Source organism: Dipodomys spectabilis, unplaced genomic scaffold, assembly GCF_019054845.1.
Source record: "Dipodomys spectabilis isolate Male_0828 unplaced genomic scaffold, ASM1905484v1 ptg000527l, whole genome shotgun sequence".
NCBI lineage: Eukaryota > Metazoa > Chordata > Mammalia > Rodentia > Heteromyidae > Dipodomys > Dipodomys spectabilis.
In genome coordinates, this window is record NW_024871204.1 from 1,139,077 (window position 1) to 1,148,068 (window position 8,992).

At 30.5% G+C, this 8,992-nt stretch overlaps 1 pseudogene; it reads left to right on the top strand.

Moving 5' to 3' along the window:
- Positions 1-599: 599 nt before the first annotated feature.
- On the top strand, positions 600-698 carry LOC122099655 (annotated as a pseudogene).
- Positions 699-8,992: the final 8,294 nt, after the last annotated feature.

Sequence of the window (8,992 nt, forward strand, 5' to 3'; positions counted from 1 at the left end):
ATTTTTCACCTTCTTGGCTTTAGCTCCTTTTGAAATGATAGGTATAATAAACAATTATATTTTGATAACATACCTTCTAGACTGAACACTTTTGTCTGAAATGCTCATCTGTATATGATCCCTTGTAACTAAGATTAGTTTTGTTCCAGTAAGACAATCCATGCTGTTAGGATAAGATATTCTGGTTGTTCTGTTCCTACATGGAAGAAGGATAAAGGTTAAGGTAGACCTCATTTGGGAAAATTTCAACTGCAGAAGTTTAGAAGTAGCTCGTAAGCAAGGCCTACTTTGAATCCATTAGTTCTACAAAGCTAACTCAGTTGGATAAATAAGTACTTCAAAAAGCCATTCCCTTTGGACCTAGCTATGAATGCTTCAAAATGAAAAAGACTTAAAATAGTCATTGACAAAATAATTGAAAATGTGAGCAATCGTCTGAACAATATAATTTTTTCCATTATGCACAGAATTTTAGGGAAATAAGATCAGTATCATTGTTAGGAACATTAAGGTTTCCTTGTTACAAATAGGCACCCAAGGATATAAGCCTGTATAAAGATTGCATCATTAAATGCATACTTCAATTTAGGGGACACTATATGCTTCAGCAGCACGTATACCCCAATTGCAACAATACAGAGATTAACATGGCAATTGCACAGGATGATATGAAAATTTGTGAAATATTCCATATTTTTCATTCTTCAGATGCAAGAAATGAAAAACAGTTTTTAAAAAGTTGATTACAAAATTACAAGTGTAATAATATATGTAATTCATATAATTAAAAGTTATTTTCACATCACTGTATTAAATCTTCAAATTAGTGAAGTCTTTACATAGCATAATCTTTAAAAAAACTTTTGAAATTAGACAACATTGTCATTTTATCCCAAAGAAATATACTATAAGGACCTAGGAAAAAAGGAATCTTACACTGTTTCTATATGGAATGCAATCTGAAAGGACACATTTATTAATGAGCCTATATATTATAAAACAATGTAGAATTCAAAGTATTATATCTAGGACAGAATAAAATAGATTATGGATATTATACAAACATAGAATATAGAATACTTTAAAATATAATTTTTCAGACAAACACCAGAAATACGTTCAGTTTCTATACTACTCATTTCAACAGATAAGTTAAAATTCTTTCTGATTAAAAAAAGCACAAACTCTCCAGAAACCATTATAGATGTATACAAATCTCTTTTGAATACATTTTGACATCAAAGTCAGGCAATTCACTTGGAAGAATTCCATGGAATCCATGAATTGTTACAGTAAGGTATTGTTGTTATTTGGATTGTGAAAATATTTTGCATGGACACAAACAATGGAATGGAATTTATGAAATTTAAAAAACTTAACCAAACCATGGTGACTTAGAAGAGCAATTTGTACAGCCTTCCAAAACTTCAAAGAGATAGTGATATATACTTATCCGTTTGGCAATATCAAATGCAGTTTCTTCCAACTTATTCTTCAGACCTGATTTGACATAATGGCTCAACAGATGAAGATCCAACGTGTTTTTGCTATCTCTGTTCCCAGCAGCAATATGCAAGGGGGTCAAGAGGCCTTTATTTTGGGAATTGGTATTTGGATCATGATGAAGTAATTAAACAGCCACTCTGGTATTATTCCACGTAAAAGCACTGTGCAGGGGTGTCCAGCCATCTACAGTTATTGCAAGAATATCTGCCGATTGAGCCACCAACTCATGGCAAATGTCTAAGTATACCCTACAGGTTTCCTGATGAAGATGGTTATACTCATCTTCATACCTAGTATTCACATGAGTGGCCTTTTTGGAAAGTAGTCCCTGCACTACTGTAGTAGTAAACAGATTATTTTCAGCAGCCCAAAGAAGAAATTTGCTTGGATCCTTCTCCATTTTTTTCTTGCAATTGATACCATTCCTCACTTTTTCATCGTGTTCCTCATCTTCATGACAATTGCCTAACCAGAGACTTTGAGTGCCATTGGGAATGATGTGTACATGTATTTCCCTAATAGTTCATGTTAGTTGAACTGTTCAGCAAAATCCGGTGAATTTTCTGCATCTGTTTTTTCACTATGATTTATTTTCTCTTTTTCCATTTTTACTATTTGAAATTATTCTAACTGTAGATTAGGGAATTGATGGAGAGCAGAGGAAAGATGGCCCTCCGTATTCAAAGATTCAGACTGAAAATATGGACCAGTGGTGTGTTCATGTGCAGTTTATTCTAGGAATGAGAAAAATGCATGCCTCTGATCAATTTATAGAGCACACAGAATTTTATGTTTTGAAAAAAGATGGAAATAGAATTTATGTATTTATTTGAAATTAGTAAATACATTTATAGCAGTCTACATAAAGAGACGTAGCTTTGACCAAATTGTAGACAAGAATCTAAATCCTTGAAAATTGTAGGAAGAGATCTGAATGAAATCAGTTGAATCACACTTTTCCTGTAGAATGAAGGAATAGGTCCATTCAGCAAGAGAAGGCAAGCCAATTATATCTGTGACAAATCTTTGTGGAAAATGGTATCGAGGATTACTTACTGGTGATCCACTTGCACTGGAAGCATGATTCTGAAATATTCCTTGCAGATTCTCAACTATTGCTTTGATCATTATATTCTCCAAGAAGAAAAAGTGAGATTTAATTGATAGCAAAGGACTACTAATGCATTTTGACTTCTTATTAAACACCTTCAATCATAGAAACCACTTAAAGACAATAGACAGGCCTACTTTTATAGATGAAAACAAGTGTCTTTAATAGTCATGCAAAGGATTTCTATTTTATTACTGCATTATACATTTTTTCTAATGTTGGATAACAATAAATAATGAATCTATTAGAAAGCTCTTCAAGCTCATATGTCCAATAATGAGTTCTCTTATACTAAATCATGGTATTTTTTGTGTATGGTCTGAAGAAGAAATTTAAATTACTAACTTGATGTTTTGACAGGACAATTTCATCACTGTACATCTTGCTTCTATACTCAATTTTAGATTACGATCTAAGTATGTGAAATAGATAAGTATAGAGGAAAAAGTAGAAGCCACACTGGTAGCTCATGTCATTAATCCTAGCTAATCAGAAAGATGAAGTCTGAGGTTTGTGGTTTGAAACCAGACCAAACCAAAAAAAAAGGCCATTAGATTCTGATTTGAAAGAAACCAACAAAAGCTAGAAATGGGGCTGTGGTACAAGCAGTGAAATGATAGCCTTGAGAAAACTAAAACAAAAAAAGTATCAATTTCTGGGACAGAGCCAGGCCCTAAATTCAAGCCCTATTATTAGCACCAAACAAATGAATGAATGAATTAGTTAATTAATTAAAAATAAATTAAGTGGTCACATGTGGATAGACAAGTAAAACATAAAACCCGTGGTGACTGGATAGTGTATTACTTTTTAGTAAGGCAAATTATCATTTATACTAATCATTAATATTTTATTTGAACTTTTTTGTGCAGTAAACCCTGAATTTAGCATGTATGTATATGTGTGTGTAAATGTGTGCATGTGCTGTTGCAATGTTGCTTGCCAATATGGACAAGGTGGGACTGAAAAGAGCTAACTGTGTTGCAATATTTTTATTTATCATTGTTTTGTCATGTTATTTCAGTTCGACCCCCCTTCTGTACACTTTATTTGTCAAATAATAACATCATCAGAATCAAATCATTTACATTAAGTTAGATAAAAGAGACAGCTTTAGCTCTTATTATATGCTAGGAAAGAAGATACAGACATAATTAGGTAGTAAGTTATTGCTGTAAGATGACTGTCAGTTCAAAATATGTATTTGACCTCTTAAATTGGTTATAATTTTAAAATATGCTCATGGAGTGAGTTTGACCGACTTGACCAAACCGGTATTACTCTCTGGTTATTCCCGTGAAACACAAGGTGGATAAATTCTGGCTTTCTGTTGAAAATAACTTTCTTTATAAGATCATATCTATTCTCACTAAGAGATAATCAACTCCAAATTTTTACGTTTGAATGTCCCATGATATTGACTGAAAATCGGTATTGTTGATAAGCTTGCTAGATATTCCTTTCAAAAACAAACAAACAAAAAGCATGTGTCATCTCCAGATAATGGATGTATTTGAAGTTGTACATGCAAAGGGATCTTCACTAATGGCTCTTTTGTGGGAGTAACTATCGCAACTTAACAAATAAGGCTTTTCGTATATATATAACGAAATATAAATAACATCCCAGAGTGAATCTTGCAACTTCTGAAAAGCCTTTAAATATTTTAGAATTATTTCAGTTCATTGACTAAAAAGCCAAAGACATTTCTGAAATAAATATTGTTAAGATCTGAAAATGTAAGTGCATATAAAGGCTTTTATGCATCATTTTATGAAAATCTAGTTTTTATGAAACTAAATGGAATAGAATAGAAGAATGTAAGTGAATTTTGTAAGCTAATTTATTATTAGTATAACTTTGTTTTCTATTAACACAGTCCTCTGAATGTAGATGATGTGTGTAGATGATGTGTGTCTGTACTTTGGTTATTTTTAGGATCTTTGTATTTAAAGGAGTGGATTTTTGGTATAAATAAAGGTCTTTTAAAATGATTAGGATTAATCTTGTGTTTTGTGTACTACTCCCAAGAAAATGAGTTATTTTCAAGTGTTAATATTTATAATTGAATCTTCAGTATCATAAGAAATTTTTAAAAATTTAGTATTGATGACTTTTTAAACCAATTGTATTCACAAGTTGGAGACTCTTTAATTCATGCTTAGGTCTTGGTGTCTATGATTTTTAACTTCTCGTTCCTAGCATTAATGATAGGTCAGAGTGCGTTTTTGGGTATATGAGAGGTAAAATATTTATGTGGGGTCAAAGGTGATTTTTATATCAGTCTTGCTTTAATAACATTTTAAAGAAGTACATTTCTCTCAAAATGTTGCACATCAAAAGCTATCAAATACTTCTCATGGTAAACAACTTAGGTGAGCTACAATGTGGAAATGATTGGTCCATCATACCTGCAGTCTGTTTCCATTCAGAATTGGGCAGGTCATTCTATCTGTAAGACTGTGTTAAACAGAGATGGGGTCGCCAAGCATATCTAGAAATCAAGAATGTTACACTTTAGCAGTTCCTTTCACCAAGGAGGTGTAAATTGACTATGAACTTGGAGCTTTCATATTAAAGCTACCTATTTTCTAACAAAGATAAAGTGAAATATTATTAGAGTGTTCACAATAATTTTGGGAAATTTTCCTAGAATTAGTAGACTAAGTTCTGGTATTTTAGTCATAAAATAAAATGAGGTTATTTGATACAGTGGGAGAGGGGCCACAGGCTAACTCTTACCATGCGTACATGTTGTACTAGTAATTCCAACTCTGAAGACTTCAGTATCATCATCTGAGAATTAAAAATAGAAGCAGATCCACTTTATGGGAATATTGTGAGGATTAAATTAGATACCATAGGTAAAGTACTTGGAAAAACAATCAGCATTTGATACTTTCTACCTATTATTTTATCATGAAATGAATTCTAACATTTTACTGTGATTTTTTTATTGTGTCTATTTAGAATACACAATGTGATGTATTGATATTCATTGCATTGGTCACTTTTCTTTCATTATGAGGAAAATACCTGCAAATAATATTTCTGAGTAGGAGACTATTATATTAACTCATGGTTTAAGAGAACGCAGTTTAAGATCAGATGTCTCCATTGATTTTAATTATATTTTTATTAAATAGCTGGTCAAAAGAATTTCTATTCCACAAATCAGTTTATAAATACAATGGATCTTCACATAAATTACCCTTCCAAACCTCACCCCACTTTCATTTTTTCTAGTTTCATACTATCAGCATTGAATATTATACCTTCCCTCTCTTCCTCCATAGCTCTTTATTCCTTCCCTTTGACTTTCTCTCACATCTTCCAAGTGACAGTTTCCTGGTATTCATTTCCTTGAATTTAAAGTTCAATTTTATAAGAAATTACACCGTTTAAATACTCCTCTGCAAATAGCATGCTTTGGTTAATACTATTATGTAATTGTAACCCCTCTGTCCGGTATTTTCACAATACAAAAATTTTCAGTTTTATGGTCGGTATATTTTGAAAAGAATGCCATGACTTTATGAAATAAAAATAGAATCTTTAATGGGTGTATTGTCACTATTGCCACCCAGATTTAAAAAAAAATTCTTAGACTACTACCTCAATTCTTATGCAAAAATAAAAAACGATTACAAAACTAAATGTGAGATGTAAAAACCTACAAAATATAAATGTAAAAATTCATGACATTGGATCAGTAAAGGTTTCAAAAAATGACAAGGAAAGCATTAGCGGTTAAAGAAAAGCAAGAATAAACTGGATAATATCAACTGATAACTTTTCATAATTCACAGGACTATATAACAGAAATGAAAACATATCCAACAGATATAGGAGACATATTTGTTAATACTACAATGTTAACGCTACAATCATTTTGAGTCTAAGTATTTTTATATCTTCTAAATCTATATAAATTTTTCCCAAATTGGGTATTTCTTTAAAGAACATATGTAAATTGATAGTCAATAGGAGGAGCAAATGAAATGAGTTCTTTTTTAATATCTAAGAATAAATCAAAAGAAAACTCACTAGTATGACCATAATATAAAAAGATTATACAAAATATAGTAGTGCAATTGTGGAGAAATTGATATACTCCACATAGCAAATCAATTTGTAACAATACTACAATCATTATATCAAGCAAGTTTTCAAAAGTTCAAAGAGAATTTATAGGATCTATTTATTACACTTCTATGTATGTATTAAAGAGAAGTAAAAAACTTATTTGGACAGGGAATGTAGTTTACTGACATTGCACTTGAGTAGTATGTGTGAGACCCTGGAAATGATCCCCCAAAACAAGTTTTGAAAAGACACACTATAGAGGAGGTATGCTGGACAAATTCCTGTAACTGAATTTCATATCTATTTTAATGTCTGTTCTAAAATTTACAGTATTTCTATTTGAAGAAATGCAAGTTTGTGAAAATTAGGCTTGGAAAACGTATGACTGTACAATTCACTTCCAAAGCACTAAAATGTATACAATACATGGAGATAATATATTGCGAGTGAATTACATGTCAACAAAAAAAGAGAAACTATTTTTAAAATTACTGCACACAAAATGCAGAATACCTAAAAAGATGTTTTTGGTGTTGGCTTAAAAACTTTGTAAACTACAGCTTTTTAAACAAAGATATAATGTCTGTCTATGTTGAGGTTTTTGTCTGTTTATTTTGAGTTTATACAGAGATAACTCAATCAAAAAGTGTATGATAACTGGAATATCTAGGAATTATGCATCACTTATAAATAATTGATAACCTTTTCTGGAAGAAAATTTGGTAAATCACAGAACACAGAATCTATGCATCTGCATTTTATGAAAGCCATATGTTACTTACTCAATCCAATTGTTTTTCTCTACTTTGCTAGGGAAAAAATATTCTCAAGATAAGAGACAATAGCAGTGAAAAGAAACAAAATACACAATCATCTTGATTTATTTGTGAAAATAACAAATGAAATAAAACAATTCTACTTAAAGGACTCCAATATTAGTAACTAAGAAGATGTTCCTGAATGACAACATCCATTGAATTTTTGGAATTTTAATTTCTACAAACCTGTGACAATTAGAATAAGAAAACAAATATAGTCTTAGAGCAAACCAGCCTTGGAATAACTTTCTTAATTGTTTTGAAATTACATAAGAATTGACACTCCTTTGCTTTGGAAACATTTAAATAAGTTTATCATTTATTATAATTCAAATACGAAGCAAGAGTAATTTTATATAATCATTACAAATATCATCTTATAACTATGGCAAAATACAATAAAAGTCCAATCCCAATATAGTACCTATGTATCATTATACTTAATTCCTAATCATTACCTAAATATCTTAAACAAACTAAATATTCATGTCTTTAACATAGATGTAAATATTCTTTACTTTTTACTTAACATTTTCCAGGGGCCTGTATTCATGTTTCTAAGAAATGTTCACAGCAGTTAAAAGATGCTTTTGTGAAATTAATGTGATAAATTTTGTTGGAGTTGAGTTGTTGTTGTTGTATGCAAGGCATAAGCATTGTCCCTAAGCCTTTTTATTCTCAAGGACAGCACTCTAGAACTTGAGGCCCAGAACTAATTTATATTTTTCAGAATCTAAGAAGTAGTTTTCTGTCTGGGCTGGTTTCAAACAGAATTTTAAGATCTCATTACACAGAATAAGTTGAATTATAAGAGTGAGTCACTGCCACTTCTTTAGACGTATTTGTTAATTTTAATTATGTTTTAAGATTTTTGTTTCACCATAGTGTATATCTCTCTACAAATAAATTTAGACATATGTATATATTTCTGATGACAAATAATCTCTAAAAATGTATGTCATTCGAAACGTAACATTTAAATATATATATATATGTATATATATGTGTGTATATATATATATATATATATATATATATATATATATATATCTGAAGACAGACTCCCTCTAAAATTTTTCTACTGTTTTTGACTTTTTTCATTTCAAAGATATGCAGTCTATTTTCAAAATGTTTCCTAGCATAAAATAATTAATATTTCAATAGAAAGTGGAGTTTATTACTTTCAAGGGAATTTTAGATATACACTTGATATTGTAGTAACATTTACAGTATATCACTTGAAAAAGTTCTGTCTAACCCCTTAAATATTTTTGTGTAGTGAGGGGGAAAGAGGAAGTTAATTTATACTGGTTAGGAATTTGCAATGCATCAAAAATCTATTCCATAATTTGTTATGAGCACATATCAACCTACCTGATGTGGTTTAGTTTTCGTGTTTCTTTATTTGTTCAAAATTTTAATATGGATGTATGCACAGTGGTAACATTAAAATTATTAATCAAAAGAAAAA